The sequence below is a fragment of the Oryctolagus cuniculus genome, chromosome 19, assembly GCF_964237555.1.
Source record: "Oryctolagus cuniculus chromosome 19, mOryCun1.1, whole genome shotgun sequence".
Lineage (NCBI taxonomy): Eukaryota > Metazoa > Chordata > Mammalia > Lagomorpha > Leporidae > Oryctolagus > Oryctolagus cuniculus.
This window is the reverse complement of record NC_091450.1, coordinates 59,449,273-59,476,129: the sequence shown is the minus strand read 5'-3', so window position 1 is coordinate 59,476,129 and position 26,857 is coordinate 59,449,273. Positions and strand designations below refer to the sequence as shown.

Below are 26,857 nucleotides of genomic sequence, written 5' to 3'. Positions count from 1 at the left end.
TGCCCCCTGCCCTGTTCTCTGCAGAGGTCACCGTGCACAGCTTCTTTTTTTTTATTTTTTGACAGGCAGAGTGGACAGTGAGAGAGACAGAGAGAAAGGTCTTCCTTTGCCATTGGTTCACCCTCCAGTGGCCGCCATGGCCAGCATACCGCGCTGATCCGATGGCAGGAGCCAGGTGCTTCTGGTCTCCCATGGGGTGCAGGGTCCAAGCACTTGGGCCATCCTCCACTGCACTCCCTGGCCACAGCAGACAGCTGGCCTGGAAGAGGGGCAACCGGGACAGAATCCGGCGCCCCGACCGGGACTAGAACCCGGCGTGCCGGCACTGCAAGGCGGAGGATTAGCCTAGTGAGCCGCGGTGCTGGCCACCATGCACAGCTTCTGCACCAGCCCCCGATGCAGTGTCTGTCGCCCCCATGCTGTCTGCAGACAAACCGCAGCTCAGGATTTACCATTCTGCACAGTGCTCCAGGCCCAAGGCCGCTTCCTCGCTGGCCCTGCCTGAGGCTCTGCTCTTAGCTGTGTGTTTCTAATTCTGGATACCTTTCTCTGAAGCAGTGTCCCTGCTTAACATGGGTCTGTTTCCCTCACAGCAGTACAATACAGAAAATGTTCATGGTGGAGAAACTTAGCTTCACTTGCCAGAGCCACAGGCCTTCATTTCGTTTGCAGATCCCGCGGCTCCCCAGGAGGGACGGTGGCCTGGCCTTGGGCCTGTGCCTGGGTGTGATGCATTCTCCCTCCTCTTTGTGCCTCACGGCCTCTTCTGATTCAGGGCTTTTCCTAGGACTTTGCTGTCTGACATCTTGAATGGTTCTCACCTTTGTTTTTGAGCGTGTGCCAGAATTTCCCAGCCGGGTTGGTGTCAGTCTCATTGTGCCTCTGCTCTGCCATCACCATCAACATCACTATTGTTGTTATCATTGCAGAGAAACTGTACAGCAACTTCCTGAGCTGGAAGCTGGAAGAAACCCTTGCCCAGTTCCCCCTGCAGCCTGGGCAAGCAGCCACCTTCACTGTCACCATCAAAGCGAGCCTGGACTTCTCCTGCCAGGAGGGTCTCCTGCAGGACCTGAGTGATGGTAAGCGGCTCCCTCGTTTCTCAGAGCTCACCTGCTCCCAGGTGTGTGTTGTAGTCAGCTCTCTGTGGCACCCACCACTGGTCATGTGACTCGCTCAACCGAGACCTTGCCCCTGCACTTGGTTAACAGCGTGGCTTACTGCAGGCACATTATAGAGACAGTTTCTCAATTCCCACTCTTGACCATCTTGTCCTGATGTGCTAGGTGGTTGTCCTAAGGGAGTGGAATGCTGTGATTTTTCCCCCAAGTGTACCTGCTGTGTTGGTGGAACACACAGTGGTGATGATGGAGTTCTCCCATCTGGTGATGCCAGTAAGGAGACAGAGCTGGGGGCAATGGGAATTGTATCTGCTGCAGCACCAGGCCTGGCCGCGTGGGGATGTGAGTTCACGGGTTAGCTGTGTCAGGTTGTCACATGCTCTTATGGAGGCCTTGGGGGTGTGTTAGTCAGCTCAAGCTACTGTAACAAACCCCACACCTGGCCTGGCATGACCACAGACATTGATTTTCTGACGGTTCTCAGCATTGCAAGTCTGACCCAGGTGCTAGCATGGTTGGGTCCTGGTAAGGGCGGCCATCTTCTTGCTGTGTTCTAATGGGGTGGAGACAGATCAGCTCTCTGGTATTTCTTCCCCTTTCTTTTATTTTTTTAAGATTTATTTATTTACTTGAAGGGCAGTTCTGGGTGTGGGATGAGGGAGACACACAGGGACACATGTGCATGCCCACACACACACAAACACACAGAGAGGGAGAGAAGAAAGATTTTCCACCTGCTGGTTCACTCCCCAAGTAGCCACAATGGCTGGGACTGTGCCTGGCAGAAGTCAGGAACCTGGAAAACCATCTAGGTTTCCAGTGTGTGTGTCAGGGGCCCAAGCTTGGGCCATCTCCTGCTCCTTTTCCAGGCATGTTAGCAGAGAACTGGATCAGAAGTGGAGTAGCCAAGACATGAGCTGGTGTTCACATGGGGTTCTGGGGACACAGGCGGTGACTTAACCACCTGTGCTGTAACACCAGCCCCAGTAAGAACATTTCAATCCTGTGTTTTAAGGACTTTAGAGTCCTCGTATACAGTGCGTGACTTTCATCTCCATGAACATGCTGTAAATGACAGACCCTCCTGTGGGTATTTTGGGTCTGGGTATTCCTGGGTGTGTTGCAGCTGCTGTTCCTTGTCCGTTCACCTGCCAAGAGGCATTCATGCATTTCCATTGTCTTGGCTGTGGTGAGCAGTGCTGCAGTGGACATGTAAGTGAAGACATGGCTCTGCCATATACATATATGTATTCTTGTATATATCACATACACACATATTCACATGTACATATCACATACATATACACATGCATATTACACACACATGTCACACACAGATATCACACACATGTACATACACACATGACATACATGTACATATACACCTTACATGCACATGTACATGAATTCGGATGTGGGCTGGTGCGGTCGTGGGAGAGCTTGAGTTGTTTTTAGCCTTTAGGGACCCTCTGTGCTTGTTTTCAAAATGCTGTACTGACTGACGTTCCCCTGAGAAGTGTGCTAGATCCCTCTTTCTGCACCTGTGGCCTGGGTCTTTTGGTAATAGCCAGTCTGGTGGAGTGACATGATGTCTTATATGGTTTTATTTTTATTTATCTATTTTAAAGATTTATATGTTTATTTGAAAGTTAGAGTTGGAAGAGAGAGGGAGGGACAGAGAGAGGGCTCTTTCATCTGGTGGTTTGCTCCCCAGATGGCCGCAATGGCCAAGCTATGCCAGGCCAAAGCCAGGAGCCAGGAGCTCCTGGATGCAGGGGCCCAAACACGTGGGCTGTCCTCCACTGCTTTTCCCAGCTCATTAGCAGAGAGCTGGATTGGAAGGGAAGTGAGTGGGACAAAAACCAGTGCCCAGGTGGGATGTAGCATCTCAGGTGGCAGCTTACCCACAGTGTCACAACACTGGCCTCTCTGCTGTGATTTAAATTAAATTAAATTTATTTAAATAATTAATCAAATTAAAATTTAATTTAATTTAATTTCTCTGATAATTGGAGATGGTTACTTGTATGTCTTCTTTCGAGAAGTATCCATTCAGGGGATGTTTTCTTGTTACTGATTCATTTGAGTTCTTTGTATTAAGATAGTAGCCCCTCACCTGATAAATGATTTCAAATATTCTCTCAGTGTGTGCGTCAGTTCTCTACTCTGTTGCTTGTTTCCTTTGCTTGGAGAAGGATTTTCTTGTATGCAATCTCATATGTCTATTTTTTGCTTTTGCCGCCCATGCCTTTGGGGTCACATCCAAGAAATTACTGCTCAGATCAATGCCATGGACCTTTCCCTCTGCATTCCTCTAGTTGTTTTAGAGTTTTGGGTCTTATGGTTAAGAATTTATTTACTTACTGGGATATGTGTTTATGTATGTATGAATGTGTACATATATAGATATCAAGTCTCTAGCACAAACCACTATCACAGGCATTTAATTTTAATTTATTTTCATCTTATTTGAAAAGCAAAGGAGGTTGAGAGAGAGAGAAAGAGAGAGAGAGAGAGAGAGAGAGAGAGAGAGGAGAGGGATCTCCCATTTTCTAGCTCACTCCTACAATGCCCAAAATGGCCCCAGGGCTGAAACTAGGAATTAGGAACTAAATCCAGGTATCTGACATTGGTGGCAAGAACCCAGTTATTCGAGCCATTGCCACTGCTTCCCAGGGTCTGCCCTGGCAGGAAGCTGGAGTCAGGAGCCTGAGCCCTGATGTGTGACATGGGTGTCCTAAGCACTAGGCCAGATGCCATCCTTTAGAAGGTGTGTGGCATAAGGACCCTGTCTCGTTCTGTCATGTGTTCCCAGCGTTTTGGCTATGACAGGCAAAGGGCTTTGTGTCTTGTGGTGTGGATCATGAATGGGTCCTCTTTCTCCTGCTTCTCCCCTGAGTGTGTGGGTTCTGAAGTTGTGTTCCTGTTCTTTCTTGTGGGCATGTCCCCCTCAGAATTGCCCCCAGCTTCTCTGGGGAGTTGTTGAAGATCTCAGAGTTCTCATCCATCGTCTGTGGCTCAGCTCCCTGCACGGCCATTCCATTTGCTTTCCTGTAACAGGGAGCTTGTTGGGGTCTCTCCTGCTACTCTGTGTTGGGCAGCTGGGGCTGCTGGAGCAAAGCACCACAGGACGAGTGGCTCAGGCAGAAGAAATTGCTTTCTCACGTCTGGAGACTGGGAAGGCCGAGACCACGGTGCTAGCAGAGTGTGTTTCCCGCTCGCTGTGTCCTCACTTGGAGGAGGCCGAGGGGAACTCTGGTGTTTCTACCTCTTCTTATCAGGGGGAGACCCCACCCTCCTGAGCTTAGCCACCCCGGCCACCTCCCAAAGGCCTCGCCTCCTCATGCCCTCGCCTTGGGGTCCAGGGCCTCAGCACCTGGATTTTAGAGGGACAGACAGTTCAGTCCACGGCAGCCTGCATAGAATTTGCTGTCTCTCTGCAGTGTTTGATGAACCATCAGGAAGTTCCTTCGGCTTGTGCTGGTGCTTAAGAAAACAATTTCTTTATGTTGTTCACAAGCAGGCTTAGCACTGGGTGCGTTAGCAATGGAGAAAGTCAAGGGGATGTCTTACCAGGCTTCAAGCATCAGATGCGGTGGATTTTCTCGGTTTGTGCGGTGCTCTGTGCCTGTGCACTGCATGTTCCTCTCAGTGGGCAGTGGGTAAACAGATCCCGAGTTCTCCCCCAGAAGGGAGTTGGGCATAATGAGTGGTGCCCAGTGCCGGGGTCCTAGGCAGGCTCAGCAGTCAGACTCCCAGTGGGGATTATTTGTGAGCAGCAGGGGGCAGTACCACGTGTAATGTCATTGCCTAGGAACAGCATACAAGCTTCCAGTGGACATCTGAGCTCTGTGGGTTTTGGTGGCACCTTCAGTGTTCGATACTGACCTGCTTGGTGGTGTCTTTGCCTTGGCGTCTGTCATGGGAAAGGCTCAGGCATTCCCTCTGCCATCCTAAGTGGAGAACGAAGTGGCAGTTTGTGGCTCACATGTGGGAACACCTTCCTCTGGCTTTTGAAATAAAAGCAAATTAGAACTAGCATTTTGGATACCCTGTGGTTTGTAAATGCAATGAGGGAGCCACACACCTATGTGGGACAGGACATGTGTGTGTGTGTGTGTGTGTGTGTGTGTGATGCCCCCCCTTGCTGATCATGGTTAACAGAAGTGCAATGCTGATTGTTTGCACAGAAAAAGGCAGAACAGGCCAGGGTCATGGGAGAGCAAGGTGGAAACCCAAGGACCATGGGGATTTTGGTCCAGGCTGTGAATTATCACTTGCAGTTCCACCTGTGCAGTCATGAGGCCACTGTGAAGCCCTCGTCTAGGGAAAGCTTCAGGCTCGGGGGCAGAGGCTCATCTGTGGCCTCCTGCAAGCAGGAGCTGACCCTGCGGTGGCTCTCAGTCTGCCCCTCTCAGAAGCATTTAACTGGGGAGTTAACTCCATTTAACTGTGGGCCCCGTTTGCTCCTTGGCAAGGACTCACACGAACTCAGGCTTCTGGAATGAGGTGTTGCTGTTTGTTTTGCAGTAGGAGGTTGTGCTGGGCTCTTTCTTCCTGTGATTCCTGTTCACTGTCCCACCAACAAGTACAGCAGAGAGCAGGCTGCTGGATGCCGTGGAGGCATGGGGGAAGTCCCTGGTGCTGGATGTTGTTAGGTGCCCTCTCCCACCAACTCTTTAAGGTAGATACTGGTTTTCAGTCACTGCTTGATAGAAACAGTTAGAAAGACTGCTCTTGCTTAAAGATAGAAGAGAAAGAACAATCCAGTGCCATGCACTATCCTTTTTTTAAAAAAGATTTATTTATTTATTTATTTATTTGAAAGTCAGAGTTACAGAGAGAGGTAGAGACAGAGAGAGAGAGATCATCCATTCACTGGTTCACTCCCCAGATGGCCGCACGGCCAAAGATGCATGCTTTGCAACTGTTAGTTGACCTCTACATTTTGATGAGTGTCTCTTTGGCAGTGCAGAAGATTCTCAATTTGTTGTTGTTGTTGTTGCTGTTGTTGTTTGGTGTCCTCTGATAGGAAACCAGGAGCTTCATCCTGGTATCACAGGTGGGTACAGGGGCCCAAGGACTTCGGCCATGCTGCACTTCTGTTCTGGGACAGATTGATTTTGTATGGTAGACATCCTTGCATTTCCAGAGTAACTCTCAGTTGCACACAATGTGCTAAGCTTTGGTTGTGCTTCTGGATGGCGTCTAGTCATATTTTGTTGAGGCTTATGACACATTCACGATGGATATATATATATATATATATATATATATGCCATTTTCTTTATAATGTGCTTGTTTGGGATATTGGGATAATGCTGGTCTGAGGGAATGAAATGGAAGGCTTTTCCTCTTCATCTCCTATTTGGAAGGGTTTGTGAATCACGGATTTTAATTATCTTCTAAATGAGAGTTCTCACCTGTGGAGCCATCTGGTCCTGGACTTTCCTTCAGTTCTTCATGTTTTTTTGTTTGTTTGTTTTGGTTTCCTTGCTACTACAGTCTCTTTTCAAATTATAAGTGTATTCAGAGTTTCTTGTTTTACTGTATTCAGTTTTAGCGGTTTGCATCTTTCTGAGAGTCAATCCACTCTATCTAGGTTGACCAAATCCCCGTGCCTGGTTTTTCCCTAGTATTTTTGGTTTATTATTTTGGCAAGGTTGGTAGTGATGTCCTCTCTGCCATTTCTGTTGTCAAGTCATTTGAGTCTGTTCTCCTTTTTTCCCCTGCTTCCTCTTTTGTCAGTTTCACTGAGTTTTCAAGAACTGTATTTTGGTCCCAGTGAATGTCTTTTGTGATATTTTCTATGCTGTTGGGTTGATTTCCATTTGAATCATTTTCCTCCTTCCGGTTTCTTCAGATTTACTTTGCTGTTCTAGTGTTTGAAGGCAAAATTGGGTTTATGGATCCGATGTCTGTATTCTGTAATATATACCTGTATAGCAATACAATTTCTCATGTGAAATTGGTCCTGTCAACATGGAAAACTGTATGGGTGTACCCACTACTGGGAACATATTGAAGGAAATGAAATCATTGTGTAGACAGAGAGGCTTTCACAGGTCTATGCGTATTGCAGTAGGATGCACAATAGCCAGGCTATGCAGTCTGCAGACGCATGTATGGTGTCTATAGCCCAGAATGTCTTTATTCAGTCTTGAGGGGATCGGCATTTTGGCTGATGGCATATCTTTGCTCTTGTGAGTTGAGCTGTAGTAAATATGGGGGCAGAGAGAACTCTTTTTTTGTATGCTGATTTCATTTCCCTTGGGTACATTCCCAGAGCTGGAGTGGCTGGCTCATATGCTACGTCTGTATTCAGATTTCTGACTTATCTCCATACTGTCTTCCACAGTGGTGATACCAGTTCACATTCCCACCAGCAGTGGATTAGGGTGCCTTTTCCCTCACATCCTCAAGGCCATTGTAATATCGGTTTGCATTTCGCTGATGGCTAGTGATCCTGAGCATTTTGCATGTGTGTGTTGGCCATGAAGATTCCCTTTCTTGAAATAGTTTGCTTGTTGAAGTCCCTTGCCCATTTCTTGAGTGGGTGGATTGTTTTGCTGGTGTTGAGCTTCTTGAAAGTTTCTGGTAGTTGATTCTTTATCAGCTGCATGCTTTGCAGCTGTTAGTTTGCCTCTTCACTTTGCTGAGTGTCTCTTTGGCAGTGCAGAAGCTTCTCAATATGTTGTTGTTGTTGTTGCTGTTGTTTGGTGTCCTCTTCCATTTCCTTGTTTAATCTTTTGTGTTTCTCAGATATTGAGCATCCTTGGTTCAATTTAGTCCAAGCTCTTTTATTTTCTTTGTAGCTATGTGAACAGGATTGGTCTTTGAAGTCCTTTCTCAGCCATGACATTGTCTGTGTATACAAATAGGCTGCTGATTTTCTCTCCTGCCACTTTACCACACTCTACTCTGGGTTTTGATAGTCTCTTAGTGGAGTCTTTAGGATCTCCTATATAGAGAATCATGTCATCTGCAAATAGGGATAGTTGGACTTCCTCCCTCCCAATTTGTATCCAGCATTGAGGAATGAGAGAAAAAGTAGCATCATGATAATGTGCACAGAGCAAATGTCAGCAGTGACCTCCGATGCTACCTTTCTGTATTCTCTCTTGCTTTGTGGAAGACACGATATGGCCTGTGTCCGAAATGATCCATACTTTAAAGGCAGGGCTAGACTGTGGAGGGCGGTGAGTGGAAGCAGACCTGTGTTCCGTGGAGAACTCTGTAGATCCCAGGTGTTTCAAGTCCTTGTGTGCGTGGGTACGTAAGTGTCTGAATAAGTACATTCCAAAGATTTCCTCATGCGCAAGTCAGAGAGAATGCCACATGGAATGTTTGTAAGGAAGAGAATGACTGGGTACCAAAATCTTTTCTGAGACCCAGTTAAACTCTTTTTTAAATTCTGGGTTAATAGGGTAGGTAATGTAAATAATACCGATTTCTAAAAACAAAAAGAAACTCTAGGAGATGGCCTTGATGTGGTTTTTTATTTATAGCTATGGGTTCCTTTTTTAATTTTTTTTTACTTTTCTTGAAGATCATATTTATTTATTTGACATAAGAGTTACACACAGAGGGGACTTGAGGAAGGGAGGAAGGGAGGGAGGGAGGGAGGGAAGGAGGGAGGGTGTTTGGAGAGAAGACTTCCAGCTGCTGGTCCACTACCCAATTGGCTGCAATGGGCAGAGCTGAGAGTATCTGAAGCCAGGAGCCAGGAGCCTCGCTGGGATCTCCTCATGGGTTTAGAGGCACAATGACTTGGGTGTCTTCTGCCTTCCCAGACCCCAACAGAGAGCTGCATCGGAAGTGGAGCAGCCGTACTCGAACCGGCGCCCCTATGGGGCGGCGTCACTGTGGGCCGTGGCTTTACCCGGTACATCACAGTGCTGACTATTGTGTTTTGGTATTTTTTTTGTTGTTGCCTGGCAATTTCCAAATACTAAAAAAAAAATACAACATGTATATAAATATAATGTGTTTTCCTTTTATTTATTAGAGAGGTCCCTAATGAAAAATACTCTGTGCAATGTTAAAATGAATGGCACTGTCCGCACCACAGCTCACTAGTCTAATACTTCGCCTGAGGCACCGGAGCACTTGGTTCTATTCCCAGTCACTCCCCCAAGGCCTGGAACTTAGGGCTGGGCCAGGCTCAAGGCAAGAGCCTGGAATTCCATCTTGGTTTCCCTCTTGGGGGTGAGAACTCAAGTATTTGAATCTTCACGTGCTATTTCCCAGGTGCATTGTTGGGGAGGTGGATAGGAAGTGGAATCGCTGGGTCTCGAGCTGGTGCTCTGATTGGATATGGACTTTCCAAGTGGTGGCTTAACCTGCTGCATCACAACCTGTCCTTTCTGTTCTTTTAATACCTGTAGGAGACATAATTTTATAGAAGAATCAATCCATTCATCTTTGCTTTCTTCCTCCCCTTCTGAAAGTAGAAAAATGGCCAATGTTTTAGGCATATTTGTTTATGATAGTCAAAGTAATAAACCTTACCTTTTTACTTGGTCATTCATTCTTCTAACAACATTTGAATACACAGTATTGCTGAACCCTGCAGTTACAGAGTTAGTATTCTTGTGGAGTTTGAGGCTTTTTGGGAAAGCTTTGTGGAAAAACTATTCATTAGAATGACAAATTAGGGCGGCATTGTGGCATAGCAGGTAGAGCTGCTGCCTGTAACACTGGCATCCTGTGTAGGGAGCCTGTTTGAGTCCTGGCTGCTGGCTGCTCTGCTTTTGATCCAGCTGCCTGTTATGGCCTGGAAAAGCAGTAGAAGGTGGCCCAAGTCCCTGGGCTCCTGTGCCTATGTGGGAGATCTAGAAGAGGCTCCTGGCTTCAGATCAGCCCAGCTCCAGCCATTGCAGCCATTTGGGGAATGAACCAACAGATAGATGTCTCTCTTTGTCTCTCCTTCTCTTTGTAAACTCTGCCTTTTAAATGAATAAATAAATCTTTAAAAAGAATGAACATTTAATAGTGTAGTTTATTGGTAAGAGCCTTAAATATAAAAGTAAGTTCTCATATTTCTTGTATAAGTGAAAAAATACTGTTTAGCAATATCTGTTAAAATGTGAAATGAACATATTTTTTGACCCAGCAGTTACATGGCTCAGACTTTATCCTAGAGTTACTGTTGCATATGGGTATAAGAATATGCATTGCATCATCATTTGAACTAATAGAAGGTTGGACAAAGCCAAAATGCTTTCCAGTAGGAAATCACATCAGTAAAATGAAGTACCTACACAAGCTGGGTGTTGCATAGCCATTGAAGTACCTACACACACTGGGTGTCGCGTAGCCATTGAAGTACCTACACACACTGGGTGTCGCGTAGCCATTGAAGTACCTACACACACTGGGTGTCGTGTAGCCATTAAAGAGGAGTGGGGCTGCTCTGGTCTGTATGAGCCGATCAGAGTATTCTCCAAATGTAGTCAGTGTAAATATCTGTATGCAGAAAAGTGTTTGATTTGCTACGAGTTATGCAATGAAGAGAGAGGCCAGTTTAGTCGTACAGTAGGTAAAGGTACCGCCTGCAATGCCTGGCATCCCATATGGGTGCCCATTCACTTCTTGGCTGCTTCACTTCCATCTCTGCTAATGCTCCTGGGATAGCAGGGGAAGATGGCCCAAGTGCTGGGCCCCTGAACCCCCGTGGGAGATGCTGGATGAAGCTCTGGGCTCCTGGATCTGGCCTGGCCTAGCCCTGGCTGTTGTGACCATCTGGGGAGTGAACCAGCTTATGGAAGACCTCTCTCTGTCCCTCTCTCTCTGTAACTCTGATTTTCAAATAAATAAACAAATCTTAAAGAAAAAAGGGTATATGTCTGTACGCTAGGCTGTCTGTCGAGAAACTCCCAACTCTAGTAACTCTGATTGCTCTGGCGAGGGGCACTGAGTGGTGGAAGAATAGGTGCGTAGACTTCATTTTGATTGTATACCTTTTGAATTTTGTATTACATGTTTATTTTACAAATAAAATAATTAGAATTAGGTAAGGGAGTAGGTGTGTGGTATGCTGGTTAAGATGCTGCTTGGGATGCTTGCATCCCATATTGGAGTGTCTGGGATTGATTCCTGGTTCAGCTCCTGATTCCAGCTTCCTCAAGTAGTTGGGTCCCTGCCACCCATGTGGGAGAGCTACACTGAGTTCTAGCTCTGCCTGTTGAAGGCATCTGGGTAGTGAACCAGCCATAGAGAGATTTGTGTGTTTGTCTTTTCAATAAGTAAAATAAGTTTTAAAAATAATTACATAGGAATAACTTCAGGGCTTATGATCCTTGAACTTCCTTATTTTCATAGGAATGTATGAATTTCTGTGTTGGACCAAAGGTGTGCCAATTCTGCTTATCAGAGACAAAATATAGTGCTAGTGGTGGCACATGGTCATTTTAATTTTGTCTGTCACATTGTTTATTAGTGTAGAGAGGGTTTCTAGGGCTTGCAGTTATTTATAACTCATGTATTTATGTATCTATATAATATGTATTTGTATACTTATAAACTATGTAATTATATTTATTGTTAACTGAAAATGCTGATAAGGAGTGGATAAATGAAGGGATTGAAAATGGAAAGTAATATTAGAAATGATGAATGTTGAGTTTGTATACAGGATGAATCATTCAGAACAAACACTTTTAAAGGGTGAAGTTCAGATCTTGAAGTGGGTTCAGAAGAAACAAAAGTCAGAGCCATTACCATAAGCCTCTATGGATTTCTTAAGCAAGGTCCCCTATGGGGTTGCTTCGGTTTTTTCACATTGGAATTTCTTATTTTGATTGTGTTTAAAATTTTCATTTTTAGTTGAAAGGCAGAGAGGCATAGAGAGAGAGTCAGAGATCTTCCACCTGCTAGTTCAGTCCCCAAATACCCATAACAGCTAGGGCTGGGCTGATGGAAACCAGGAGCCTGGAACACAGTCCAGGTCTCCCATGTAGGTGGTAGGATCCCAGGTGATTGAGCCATCATCTGCTGCCTCTCAGGCATTAGCAGGAAGTTGAATCAGAAACAGAATAGTCTGGACTCAAACCAGGATATGGGATGGATATGGGATGTCAGTGTCCCAAGCAACTTAACTGCTGTGCCAGAGACCTTCCCTGAATTTTATAAGCAAATGGGCTGAGGAGCAACCTTTCATTCCAGGAGCTACCCTGATGGTAAACAGAGGCACTGCTGTACCCTGATGGGGTGAGCCCAGTGTTTCTGTGGGTTACAGTGGATGGACGGAGGGATTCTTGGGCAGCATAGATAGGGGGCGTGAGGAAGACATGCTGCAGGAGCTGTGTTGAGGATGAGGGCGTGAACTGGGCTTAGATGACAATACTGTATACAGTTGCAAAGCTGGAGAGGAACTGTGAGTGGACCAGTGTGGCTGAGGTAGAAGGCGTGAGGGCAGGGGATTCTCCCAGAGTGCCCATGGTGCGTAGTTCCCATAGGCAGCTAGGCCCTGGCAGTCATGTGCCATGGTTCACCACGCTGCCCTGTGATGGTGAATGGTTACCCCACTGCTCCAAGGACATTCTCCTGCTGAGGGGTGAGGCAGTGCACTGGAAGGAGGAGAGAACAGGGACTCCTGCACTAGGGAGGCTGTTCTGTTTGTGTTGTGTGCACCTGTGCACCCCACTGGAGTCACATTTCTTCCTTTTCTCAGCTGTTTTCATCCTAGAAGAGCCCCTCTCCCTATTTGCACTCATGGTGTGAGGCTGAATGGAAACTCTTATGACATATGTTCTCTCTTATTGTATTTGGATTTGTGTGAAACTCCTTTCCTTCCTTCCTTCCTTCCTTCCTTCCTGCCTTCCTGCCTTCCTGCCTTCCTGCCTTCCTGCCTTCCTGCCTTCCTGCCTTCCTGCCTTCCTTCCTTTATTCATTTGAAAGTCAGTTACAGAGAGATGGGGGGGGAGAAAGAGAGAGACAGAGAGAGAGAGAGACAGAGAGAGATATATCTTCCATCTGCTGGTTCATTCCCCCAGATGTCTACATTGGCTGGGGCTGGGCCAGGAGCTTCTTCCAGGTCTCCTTCCATGTGTGTGAGTGCCCAAGTACTTGTGCCATCGTCCACTGCTTTTCCCAGGTGCATTAGATGGGAATTAAATTGGAAGTGGAGCAGCCAGGACTCCAGCTGGTGCCCATATAGGATGCTGGCGTCACAGGCAGTAGCTTTTACCACTACACCATAATGCCGACCTCTGTGTGAAACACTTTCTACTGTGCGGGCACATACCCGGTCCTTCATAGCATGGAATGCTCTCAACAATGTTTTGTTTGTCAGTGGTTTTCAAAAAATGCTGTGTGCACTCAGTGCTTTATTTCCATAGAGTGGTGGGGAAGGCGGTGTGCAGGCCAGCACCAGCCCTTGCACCTCCCGTGTAGTAGCGTGCTGGGTCGTTCATACCCCTTAAGGACAAAGCTTCTCCTTTGCAGCTGAGATCTTCTAATGTTCAGAAACTATCCAGAGGCACGTTACTCTGGAAAGCTTGAACTAAATAAACCTGGTCAGATGCTACTTCTGAGTTAGGAGAGAGGGATGGAAATAAACTTTTTTGGCTAAAGTAATCTTGCTCACAATTTACCACAAATGGCTGACTAGAAATGCTTTTAAGATACTTGTCTAAGCTACCATAAGCTAAAGGTCAAGAAAAAATTTTAGAACACATTTTGAGAAATGATTGGCTCTGTTTTGCGAAAGCTTTTGCCAAGCTGCTTATTCCATAATTACCCTGTGAGACAAAAGCTGGTGGAAATTGTTGTGTTTGGATTCATTAGGAACTTAGTCTTGAAGTGGAACATAGTACTGTTTCCCTTTCCTTTCTTCCTTCCTTTCTTTCTTTTAGATTTATTCATTTATTTGCAAAGCAGAGTTATAGAGAGGCACAGGCAGAGAGAGTGGGAGAGGTCATCTACTGGTTCACTCCCCAAAGGGCTGCAACAGCCGGAGCTGTGCTGATCCAGAGCCAGGAGCCTCCTCCTGGTCTCCCATGCGGATGCAGGGGCCCGAGGACTTGAGCCATCTTCTACTGTTTCCCAGCCCACAGCAGAGAGTTGGATGGGAAGTGGAACAGCCAGGACTGGAATTGGTGTCCATATGGGATGCTGGCACTGCAGGTGATGGCGTCACCCACTACACCACAGCGCAGGCCCCTGCCTCTCTCTTCTGACCAGAAACTGGAACCCAGGGAAGGCACTAGGGTTAGGTGGAAAGGGGGCACGTGATTCCGAAGCTATTGTACAGCTGCCTTTACTGGTTAAGTTATTTAAGGTCTGCTTCTCCTGCTGCAGAGCAGTTCGGACCCTCAGGGGATGCCGGTGCCGCTAGGCGGAGGATTAGCCTAGTGAGCCACGCTGCCGGCGGTGTTTAAAAATCTTTACCTCTTGTTTCTGAGTAAGATCTTCCCCACTTGGGATTTAAAAATAACTTTCTGTGCGTTCCTTAGGTGCTTTAATGGGGATCCTTGGATTTTTATTTTGATTGTGTCATTTGTTAGTTTTGCAACTTTGGGCAAATTATGTATGCAACCTTTCAGAATGTCAATCTTCCATATAGAAAAGGTTAGATAAGAGATATGTAACATTGTGAAGAACTTTGAGTTCTAGCATTTCTTGTTGGCGCCTTTTGTGTTGTGAGGAGTTGTGGAGCAGAGGCAGGTTGAGGGAAGAAGGAGAAGCAGGAAGAAGGCATGGAAGCAAGGTGGACAAAAAGCTCAAAAGGGGGCTGGAGAGAGAAGCCAGCACTGTGAACCCATACTCGCACAAACCGCACACACTCTCACTCACAGGCATACTCATGGTGTACACAGGCATGCACACTCACAGGGACACACATGACCACACAGGTATGCACACAGTGTGTACTCACATAGCCACATATGTGGACACACATGACACAGGCACACACATGCACATGGCACATAGAGAGACACACACTCACATACACTCACACTCACAGGCATATTCATGACACAAACAGGCATGCACACTTGCAGGCTCAAATAGGCATGCACACAGTGCATGCTCACACAGACACATATGTGGACACACAGGCACACATATGCACATGGCATTTACAGAGGAAGACACTGCACACACACACTGGCATACATACAGGCACTGACACTTGCATACACATGCATGGTACACAGAGGCACACATATGTTCACACATAGGCACACACTGGCACATAGGCTCACACACATACACACTCTCTCATGTGTAAGACCCTAGAGGACAGAAGGAAAACTAAGGGAAATGGTGGGCACAGGAAGCTAATTCTGAGGACCCGAGAAGGATGCCTTCATATCAAGGAGATAAAAGCATTTTGGGTACTTTGTTCATTTCCTTCCGTTTTCTCTTTTTTTTCCTTTTCTTCCTTCCATCTACCCCAGTTTCCTTCTTTCTTATGTTTAAAATAAAATTAACTATAGTAGAGTAGGTTGTGAATTAGCACAAATGGCAAAATGCAAAAGTTAAGTTTCCAAAGTTTTACTTCTTTTACTGTTAAATTGATTTATTGTGTAGCAGTCCCTTCGAGCTCTAACATTCTTTGTGTAAGGTGTGTGTATTTTAGCATTATTATAACAACTGTAAATTTTTGGGTGGGCATTTTGACAAAGCAGATAAAGCTGCTGCCTTCTATGCCAGCATCTCATGTTGGTGCCAGTTTGTGCCACAGCTGCTCCATTTCTGATCCAGCTACCTGTTGATGACCTGGGGAAAGCAGCAGAAGATGGCCCAAGTGTTTGGGCCCCCGCACCCATGTAGGAAACTCAGAGGAGGCTCCTGGCTCCTGGGTTTGGCGTGGATCAGCCCTGGAGGCTGCAGCCATCTGAGGAATGAACCAATGAATGGAAGATCTCTCTCTCCTTGTCTCTCTCCCTCTCTCTGTCACTCTGGCTTTGAAATAAATGAAATAAACCTTAAGAAAAACAGGACTAATTTTTGCATTTCCTGCTTTTGGAATTTAGGTATATAAAATTAACTATGTATTTCTCTATATTTTATCTCTAACACAAAAGTTCTTTTTGTTTTTGACAGGCAGAGTTGGACAGTGAGAGAGAGACAGAGAGAAAGGTCTTCCTTCCATTGGTTCATCCCCCAAATGGCCCTTACGGCTGGCGCGCTGCGCCGATTCGAAGCCAGGAGCCAGGTGCTTCCTCCTGGTCTTCCATGTGAGTGCAGGGCCCAAGCACTTGGGCCATCCTCCACTGCCTTTCCGGGCTACAGCAGAGAGCTTGACTGGAAGAGGAGCAACTGGGCAGAACCGGCACCCCAACCAGGACTAGAACCCGGAGTACTGGCGCCGCAGGCGGAGGATTAGCTTAGTGAGCCATGGCGCCAGCCAAGAGTTCTTGTAAGTTGTGCCTTCACGAAACCTAGTTTCTGTCTTTGGCTACCTGTCTTTTGTGTGACCTTGAGTTGGGATATTTGACTTCTAGCAGAAATACCTCCCCAACAATGTGTAGTTAGCCAAATTCTCCTGAGGCAAGTCCTTCTAAAGTATAATTGTCAATTATGTTCATAGCTTTTTTAAAAGATTTATTTATTTATTCAAAAGGCCGAGTTACAAAAAGGCAGAGAAAGAGAAAGAGAGGGCTTCCATCTGCTGGTTCACTACCTCAATGGCTGCAACAGCTGGAACTGGGCCCATCTGAAGTCAGGAACCAGTAGCTTCTTCTGGGTCTCCCACATGGGTGCAGGGGCCCAACCACTTGGGCCATCTTCTATTGCTCTTCCAGTCCATCACAGAGAGCTGGATCAGAAATAGAGCAACCAGGACTCGAACTGGCACCCTTATGGGATGCAGATGGTGGCTTTACCTGCTAAGCCACAGTGCTGACCACTTCATAACTTATTTTTATAAAGCTATTTGTACTTTGCTCTTAGACCCTAATTATGATTTTTGGTTTTGTATTGATTAAAACGAAAGAAACATTTAAAAATCAATCATGTGGGGGCTGGTGCTGTGGCATAGCTGGTAAAGTTGCCGTAGTGCTGGCATCCCATATGGGTGCCAGTTCAAGCAAGTCTCAGATGTTCCACTTCCAATCCAGCTCTCTGCTATGGCCTGGGAAAGCAGCAGCAGTTTGTCCAAGTGCTTGGGCCCCTGCACCTGTGTGGAGACCAAATGAAGCTCCTGGCTCCTGGCTTCCGACTGGCCCAGCTCCAGCTGTTGTGACCATTTGGGGAGTGAACCAGGGATGGAAGTCCTCTCTCTCTCTCTCTCCCATTTTCTGTCTGTAACTCTATCTCAAAAAGAAAAAAAAAAAATTGGTGTCGTAGTTACTATCATGAGGGCATTGAAGTTGAATACACTTTGACCTTTTAGCCGATAATAATTCCCTGCCACAAACCCCTTCTCACTCAAAAATATTTATTTATTTTATTTGTTTGAAAGAGAGATAGCCACAGACAGAGAAAAAGATACACAGACACCAACACTCCTATCCATTGATTTACTCCCCAAGTCCTACAATGATTGGGGAGGATGAGTTGGGCCATAGTCAGAAACCAGGAAGTCAGTCCTGTGTCCCTGTGAGTGGAAGGGCACAGCTACATGGGCCACCACCTGCTTCCTCTCACAGGACACGGTAGCAGGAAACTGGAATCAGTAGTGGAGCTGGGACTTGAACCCAGGCACTGAGATTTGGATGTAGTTGTTCCAACCAGAGGCTTGACCTCCGTGCCAAGTGCCTGCCCCTAATATTAGTTTTTCAACCTCAGGTTTACCCTGAGATGACCTGGGACAATCTCATCTGTTGGATTCCTCAAGTTGCTCTTGAAAACAAATGACTAGGGCCAGCTCTGTGGTGTAGCAGGTAAAGTTGCTACCTGCAGTGTCGGCATCCCATATAGGCTCCAGTTCTAGTCCCAGCTGCTCCACTTCTGATCCGGCTCTCTGCTATGGCCTGGGAAAGCTGTAGAAGATGGCCCAAGTGCTTGGGCCCCTGCACCTGCACTGGAAGAAGAAGCTCCTGGCTTCTGGCTTCAGAACAGCCCAGCTCTGACTGTTGTGGCCAACCGGGGAGTGAACCAGAGGATGGAAGACCTCTCCCTCTCTGTCTCTCCTTCTCTTTCTGTGTAACTCTGACTTTTAAATAAGTAAATAGATCTTTTTTTTAAAGAAGTACATACCACAGGAGAAGGGGACAGAGGACTCATGGCTTTGGCTGCTTAGGGGGAGGTGCTGACTGTCCAGCTTTGATGAAAAGCCCCTTCCCTCCCCCCATTTCTGGAGGGTGGCTCACTTTTACTGCTTTCTCATTTTATGTATATTTCTCCCAGTCTCTCCAGCTCATCCCTGCACTTGCAGTGGAATCTGATCGAGATGTGTTGTTGGAGGTTCTGCCCTGTGTGGGGTGGGCAGGAGGTGTAAATTCCAGGGACACTCTGTCAGGGCATTTGACTTAGTTGGGCAGCTGGTAAAGCAATTGAACCCAACTAACTGAAAGTTGATGGTGTAAAATATGGTATAAGGTGGCTGGCGCTGTGGCTCAATAGGCTAATCCTCCACCTTGCGGCGCTGGCACACCGGGTTCTAGTCCCAGTTGGGGCGCCGGATTCTGTCCCGGTTGCCCCTCTTCCAGGCCAGCTGTCTGCTATGGCCCGGGAGTGCAGTGGAGGATGGCCCAAGTGCTTGGGCCCTGCACCCCATGGGAGACCAGTATAAGTACCTGGCTCCTGCCATCGGATCAGCGCGGTGCGCCGGCCGCAGCACGCCGGCCATGTTGGCCATTGGAGGGTGAACCAACGGCAAAGGAAGACCTTTCTCTCTGTCTCTCTCTCTCACGGTCCACTCTGCCTGTCAAAAAAAGAAAAAGAAAAAGAAATGGATACATGAGTGAGTGTTGAGGGAGACATTGGTTAACAGATGGACATTGCAGCCATCCGGCGCAGTGGGATGCCTGCATCCCTCACTGGAGTTTCTGGTTTGAGTTCAGGCTCCTCTTCTTCTGATCCAGCTTCCTGTGAATGAGCTCCATGGGTCCCTGCCACTCATGCGGAGACCGGGTTTGAGCTTTGGGCTTCTAGCTTTGGCCGAGCACCGCCTTGGCTGAGTCACACCCGGAGCAGAAGAAGCTGACTGAAGCGGGCCTGGGGCATCAGAATGACGCTGGATGCGGCAGGGTGCACATGTGTCCCGTGGCGCCATGGCGACGGCCAGTGGGGACTGCGCCTGCGTCCTGCACTTTGACCCGGAAGTGCACACACACGCATGCATACCCCGACTGCCCCGCCAGCGCTCTTATAGGAGTCAGCACCGCGTCCGCTGCTGCCCGAGAGACTGCACAAGCTGTGAGGAGCCGTGCTCGACGCTGATGGCCAAGCCTGAGAGAGACCCTGCAGCCCCAGGGTCAGGCCAGGATCAGGAGAGGCTTCGTGTCCGAGGCTGCCGCACCGTTTCCCAGGCGCGTTTCTCTTCTTCGGCCCCTTCCGGAAGCAACAGCCTTTGCGGACCTCTGTCCCGCCGGCAGACCGCCCCCCCCCCCCCCCACCGAGGTGAGTGACGTGCGGCTGTTGCGGTTTCCCGTTGGGGTTGTGCCTGTTGCTTTTGGGTGCCGAAGTCGCGGTCGTGCTGTGCGGACGGTCTGGAAGGGTCCCCAGGGTGCAAGTAGCTGTGCGAGAGCAGAAGTGGCTCCGTCTCCTCCCGGAACTGCCCCATGTTCCGGTCTGTTTGCTTTTTGAGGGCCCAGCCACCCTGCTCTAGATCTCTGAGACTGTTGTCGGGAGGAACGAGAGCGAAAGTGCGTGTCTGTGTCCTGGTCTAGGAGGACAGTTTCCGGTTACTCGCGTTTGGTGTGCTGTTAGTGCTCTGTGGCTTTTTAATGAAAGACCATTGTCAGGCCCAGGTGTACCATCTGTTCTTAATTTGATGATTGATGATTTTATTTTTTTAATACTGCGAAAGTAAGGAAGGTTTTGTGAAATAGGTTTTCTGTGTCTATCGGGATACTTTGTGGGCTTTTCCCATGTGGATACTGTTCTGGGATATATTGCTTTGGTATGGTAGCCGTCCTTGCATTCCCGGAGTAACTCTCAGTTGCGCACAGTGTGCTAAGCTTTGTTTGTGCTCCCGGATGGCATTTGGTAATATTTTATTGAGGCATGTGACACATTCATGATGGATATTTGTGTGCCATTTTCTTTATGATGTGTGCTTGTTTTGGATGTTGGGATAACGCTGGTCTGATGGAATAAAATGGAAAGTTTTTCCTCTTCCTCTCCCTTTTGGAAGGGAAAGAACGGATTTTAATTATCTTTTAAATGGGAGTTCTCACCGGTGGAGCCATCTGGTCCTGGACTTTTCTTCATGTGTATTTGTTTCCCGCTACTGCAGTCTCTTTTCAAAGTATAAGTGTATTTAGGGTTTCTTGTTTTACTGTATTCAGTTCTAGTGGTTTGTGTCTTTCTGACAATCAGCCCACACTGTAGCAACATTGACCAAATCCTTGTGCCTTGCTTTTCCATAGTGTTTTCTGATTATTATTTTGGTAAGGTAGGTAATCGTGTCCTCTCTGTCGTTTCTGTTGTGAAGTCACTTGAGTCTGTTCCCTTTTTTCCCTGGTTTCCTGTGGATAAACGTTTTGTCCATGTCACTGAGTGTTCAAGAATAGTATTTTGGTCTCACTGAATTTCTGTTGTGATATCTTCTATTCCGTTGGATTTATTTTAGTTCGTATCTTTTTCCTCCTTCCACTTTCTTAAGATTTACTTTGCTGTTCTAGTGTTTTAAGGTAAAATCCCCACTTTGGGAGACCCAGAAAAATTACTGGCTCCTGGCTTTGGATTGCCCCAGCTCCAGCCATTGTGTCAATTTTGGGAGGTGTACTAGTGGATGGAAGACCCCCCTCCCTGCTTCTGTATCTGTGCAACTCTGCCTTTCAAATAAATGCATAAATTTTGTAAAAGAAAATATTGACAGTAGTTTCATCATTAGAAACAACATATGCTACAAGAGAACGGAGAAACTCTTTGAAGTACTGAAAGATAAAGAGTGTCAGCATAGAATTCTTTGCACAGTGAATGTATCTTTCCAGTGTGAGAGTGAAATAAAGACTCCAGACATAGAATCACAGAAATAATTCATCACCAGCAGATCCACACTACCAGAAATATAGAAAAAGTCCTTTAGGGATAAAGACAATGTTACTAAGTGGGTATTTGAATCAACACAAAAGATGAAAACATGAGAATCGAAAGCTACATGGTTAAATGTATACAGATTTTTAAACTGTTTAGTCACTTTAAAAGATAAATGACTTTTTTACAGCAAAAATACTAAACATGTAGCATACAGTTTATAGCTTTTTAAAGTTAAATGTGTGGCAACTGTAGTACAACTGTAGGGAGAGTGAAATGGAAATACACCATTTGACATGGTACAATATCACTTGAAGAGAAATGTGATAAATTTAAAATATATACCATGAAACCTAAAGAAGTCACTAAAGGTAAATAAGTAGGGGTATAATTAACCCATAAAAGAAATAAAATGAATCATGGAAAGGAAACTGATCCAAAAGTAGGCAGATAAAGAGGAAAAACAGAACATAGAACAGATAGAAAACACCTAACTAGGAGATTAATTTAAACTCAGCTATTTCATTAATTACATTAAATGTAAATGGTATAAGGAACTCAGTTACAAGGCAGAGAGATTATAACATTGAATCAAAAAGCAAGACCCAAGTATAGGCTCCCTAAATGAAATTCAGTTTGAATATAATAGCTTGAAAATTGAAATATGGAGAAAGAGATACACATTAGTCATCTACAAAACTGGACTAGCTACATTAGCAACACAGATCATGGAATATTTTTAGGATCATGGGATATTTTCAATGATAAAGAAAGTCAATCCATGATGATAAATGATTTGATCCATCAGTAAGACATCAATCTAAGTATTTATAGACCTAGTAACACAGCTTCAAGATGCTGAAGCAAAAGTTGATAGAACTGCAAGGTTTATCTGAAAATCCATAACTAGAATGGGAGATTTCAATATTCTTTTTTTTTTTTTTTGACAGGCAGAGTGGACAGTGAGAGAGAGAGACAGAGAGAAAGGTCTTCCTTTTGCCGTTGGTTCACCCTCCAATGGCCGCCGCTGCAGCCGGCGCACCGCGCTGATCCGATGGCAGGAGCCAGGATCCAGGTGCTTTTCCTGGTCTCCCATGGGGTGCAGGGCCCAAGCACCTGGGCCATCCTCCACTGCACTCCCTGGCCATAGCAGAGAGCTGGCCTGGAAGAGGGGCAACCGGGACAGAATCCGGCGCCCTGTCCGGGACTAGAACCCGGTGTGCCGGCGCCGCAAGGTGGAGGATTAGCCTATTGAGCCACGGCGCCGGCCCAGATTTCAATATTCTTATCTCAGTAATCAGTAGAGCAAGCAGATAAAAGTTGGTATGGAAACAGTCTTAAAGATATCACAAACAAGTTGACTTAATACACATATGTAGAACACTGAAATCAATAACAGAACACACATGTTTTGAAAGCACTCAGAAAATATATATGGATGTAATTCTTTAGGTCATAAAGGAAGTTTTAATAAATTTAAAAGGATTTACTTAGTGCTTCAAGGAATACATGAGATCTATAATTGAATGACAAAGATTTCTGGAAAATTTTCCATTGTTAACACAATAAACAACACTTTTAAATAACCTGTGAGTCAAAGAATAATGACTAAAAGACAACTTTTTATGTTATCTCCTACCAGCAACCCCAGGCTCTTGGGGAAGCTGTTTTTCCCTCAGGCGTGGGATGACATCCTCAGTTAGCTAAGAGATAGGGCGTATGGCTGCCTGTGTCATTGTTTCTCAGGCTAGTCAGGAGATGGCCCCACAGTGATCACGTGTGTGAGGGCAAAGAGGAAGTGTTTGTTGACACAAAGAATGGAACACTGTATCCACATGGGTGTGGGTATACCTCCCAGGCAAGCTACATTTCTTGTTTTTATCTGATGGTCAAAGTAGTACCCAAAGCAAGATTTGGGGAATTAAGATCCATAATCTTGTTAAATTCTGAAATGTTCCATGTGTCATCTTTCTCATCTAACAGACTGGTGTTGTCATTTGGATTTAAATTTCATGATGGCAGAGAAGAAAAAGATGCTAGAGACCAGTTAGGACAATAATTTTTCAAAGATTTTTCTTTTTTGTACAGAAGAGGACTAGGAGTGTTTATGTGTCATCATCATAGTCCCTAGGGTATTAAACAGTGATTATAACTTTTTTTCCTATTCAGGTAAATATTAGAATACAAGTGACTGATGACAGTAACTCTGGTCTGAAATATTTTTAAGTAGCTAATTCAGAAAATTCAACTCAAATTTATAAAAATAACGTGAATTTTAATACATTATTTTAAGTAGTCTTACAACATCAAAAGTGCAATTTTCTTTTCTGTGCTGTATTATAGATGGTGAATTTGAGCCCAAACACACAGGGTTAGTTTTTCACCAATTAATAGCAAAGACAGGATAAGAGAAAACATTTTCTTTCTTCTAGAATTATATGTGTTGGGTCCACTACACCAGTCCTCTTTCTTTCTATGTTCTGTATCGATAATAATGATCATGATAATAATAAGATGATGTTGATGAGGATGAGGATGAACTCCAGGGACCTCACCCATTATATCTTTGTAGGCCAGTACTTGTTATACTGTGGACACTTAATAATGTTTACTGAATGAATATACAATGATAACTCCTCATAGAGCTATGATTTTGACCTAGGTGAATACAGGATCTGGGACCTCGATCCAGGTCTCCCACATGGGTATCAGGTTCCAGGTACTTGAGCCATCACCTGCTGCCTCCAAAGGTCTGCATTGACAGAAAGCTAGAATTGGGATCTTGGGCTGGAAATTGAACCCAAGCATTCTGATATGGGATGTGGGTGTCCCAAGCCATATCGCAACCAATTCACCAAATAGCCACCCTCCATATTAGCTTTTTTTAAAAATTTATTTATTTATTTATTTTTTGAAAGTCAGAGGTACGCAAAGAGAAAAGGACAGGCAGAGAGAGAGAAAGAGAAAGAGAAATAGAGAGGGGGGGTGGCTCCTATCTGCTGGGTCAATCCCCAGTTGGCTACAATGGCTGGAGCTGCACTGATCTGACCCAGACCAGCTTTGGCTGGAATTTTGCTGTGAAGTCCTCTGTGTAATGTGGTCAGTGACATCACCAAAGGTTGTGCAGCCAGCAGCACAACCTTAGTTTATGTTTGCCTTAGTTTATGTTGCCTTGGGGATTTAGGAGCCTAGTGTGCCAGGCAGGTCGGGTTTTGTGGCTATGACACAGTTACTGTAGCTCAGTTAACAGAAGCACCCTGCAGAATCGGAAAGCACCTTCAGATTCAGACTCCTGGTGCCCTGCTTGTCCACCATTCATTTCATGTGATGCTGATGTTACTGGAGGGGTGGAGAGGGGTCACAGCCACCCAGCTGAACATGGACTTGGCACTTAGCTTTTCAGGCGAGGTGCTTCCCCGGAGGTTACTGTCACAAACACAGCACTGACCTGCGGTGTCAAGTGATCACGTGTGGGAGCAGGAGCAGGAGGAGGAAGGAGCCAGTGCTGGTCAGGGCAGCTTATTCTCGGTGTGTGTGAGCAGTGCCAATAAGCTGTCAAAAAAAAAATTATGGTTTAAAACATACAGCCGCTGGCACCATGGCTCACTAGGCTAATCCTCTGCCTGCAGTGCTGGCACACAGGGTTCTAGTCCTGATTGGGGCGCTTGTTCTGTCCCGGTTGCTCCTCTTCCAGTCCAGCTCCCTGTTGTGTCCCGGTAACATAGTGAAGGATGGCCCAAGTCCTTGGGCCCTGCACCCATATGGGAGACCAGGAGGAAACACCTGGCTCCTGGCTTCAGATTGGCGCAGTGCACCAGCCGCAGCATGCCAGCTGTAGTGGCCACTTGGGGGGTGAACCAATGGAAAAGGATGGCCTCTCTCTCTGTCTCTCTCTCTCTCACTGTCTAAATCTGCCTGTGAAAATAAAAATACAGCCCACAGCCTTCAATTCACTTTCACCAAGACGCACAAGCAGCTCAGAGGGAGCACAATTGATTCTGTTTTGACAGGTCCTGATGTACGCTAAGCACTGCCTTATTTATTTGTCATGATGTTCTTAGGAAGAAGTTGGTATTGTATACATTTTACAGCTGGGAAAATGAAGCTGTCAGTGATGAAGCGTGTGCCTAGAGTATTTCAGTTAGAATGAAGGTACTTCAATGAATTCCTAGAAAATGGAATTCAAAGATAACTTGATTTTGTTGCAAAAATGTTTGAATTCCACAATGTAGGTTTTTTTTTTAATAATAGACATTTTCATGAAGTTTTTTCAAGACCTCTCACGTAGGTATCCATGTCAAAATTTTTTATACCAAAACCAATTTTTTCAGAGCAGGCATTTGGTGCAACAGTTAGGTCACTTCCTGGGACACCCGCATCCTTTTTGGAGGGCTGGACATAGACCTTGCTGATTTTTTCAGAAGTCTACGCTTTTTCCGTCACATCCATGACAATGAGCTCTGGCAGGACATCATGCTTTGGTGCCACTCCCAGACATGCATGTTCAGTTCCTCTGTGGAGGAGCTGTGGGGAACTGCGACCCAATACTCTGTTTTCTCATTAGCCCCAGTTTGTCTTAACCTGTGAGCAAGAGCACATGTTTAGGAAAGTAAGAGGACAGCTCTTACGGCAGATGGATTTCTGCTCCCACGCCTTCCGTGGGAAGGACTTGCCCTGCCGGAAGTCAGAGGCACAAGGCAGCACTGGTGTATCTCTGTGTTTGTGGTGCAGGTGGGCAAGTGGGAGAACCAGACCCTGAGCCCAAGGCCCACGGTGTGGCCCTGGTACAAGTCCTTCTCTGACTGTGAGCTGGATCACAACCACCTGAGCATCGTCACCCTGGAGGAGGCCCCCTTCGTCATCGTGGAAGACATCAACCCGCTGACTGAGGCGTGTGTGAGGAACACGGTGCCGTGTCGGAAGTTCATCAAAATCAAGTGAGTGCCAGGGAGGCTGTGGTCTGGACATGCCCACGCCTGTCACATAGTGCAAGTCACTGATCACAACAGCATCTGTACTACAAAACATAACACAGAACACACTGTTGTGATAGCTGTAGTGTTAGCAATGGGCTTATGTTTATGATTGCCTGGAGATGCACTAAGTTTACATCCGTTAAATTCTCACAGCCATATGAGGTGAGGGCGTTTGCCATTTACAGTTGATACAGTTGAGTTATGGGCAGGTTGGAGAACATGGCTGAAGCCATCCAGAGGTATGGCTGACTCCAGCTGTGTTCTTACCCATGGTGCTCAGTCATCCCCCAGGATCCTAAAAAGTCTCTCCTTAAAGGATTTCTTTCTTTCTTTCTTTCTTTCTTTCTTTCTTTCTTTCTTTCTTTCTTTCTTTCTTTCTTTCTTTCTTTTGACAGGCATAGTGGACAGTGAGAGAGAGACAGAGAGAAAGGTCTTCCTTTGCCGTTGGTTCACCCTCCAATGGCTGCCACGGCCGGCACACTGCGGCCAGCACACTGCACTGATCCGAAGCCAGGATCCAGGTGCTTCTCCTGGTCTCCCATGTGGGTGCAGGGCCCAAGTACTTGGGCCATCCTCCACTGCACTCCTGGGCCACAGCAGAGAGCTGGCCTGGAAGAGGGGCAACTGGGACAGAATCCGGCACCCCGACTGGGACTAGAACCC

At 46.2% G+C, this 26,857-nt stretch overlaps 1 protein-coding gene across 1 annotated transcript in view; it reads left to right on the top strand.

The window, feature by feature from the left end:
• The window catches only part of LOC127489808 (trafficking protein particle complex subunit 9), a 99,183-nt gene that overhangs the window by 65,024 nt on the left and 7,302 nt on the right, over nucleotides 1-26,857 (top strand). The window contains exons 6-7 of the mRNA XM_070063800.1: nucleotides 930-1,082; nucleotides 25,950-26,155. The gene's annotated coding sequence lies outside the window, so the exon portion shown is untranslated. The remainder of the gene's footprint in view (nucleotides 1-929; nucleotides 1,083-25,949; nucleotides 26,156-26,857) is intronic.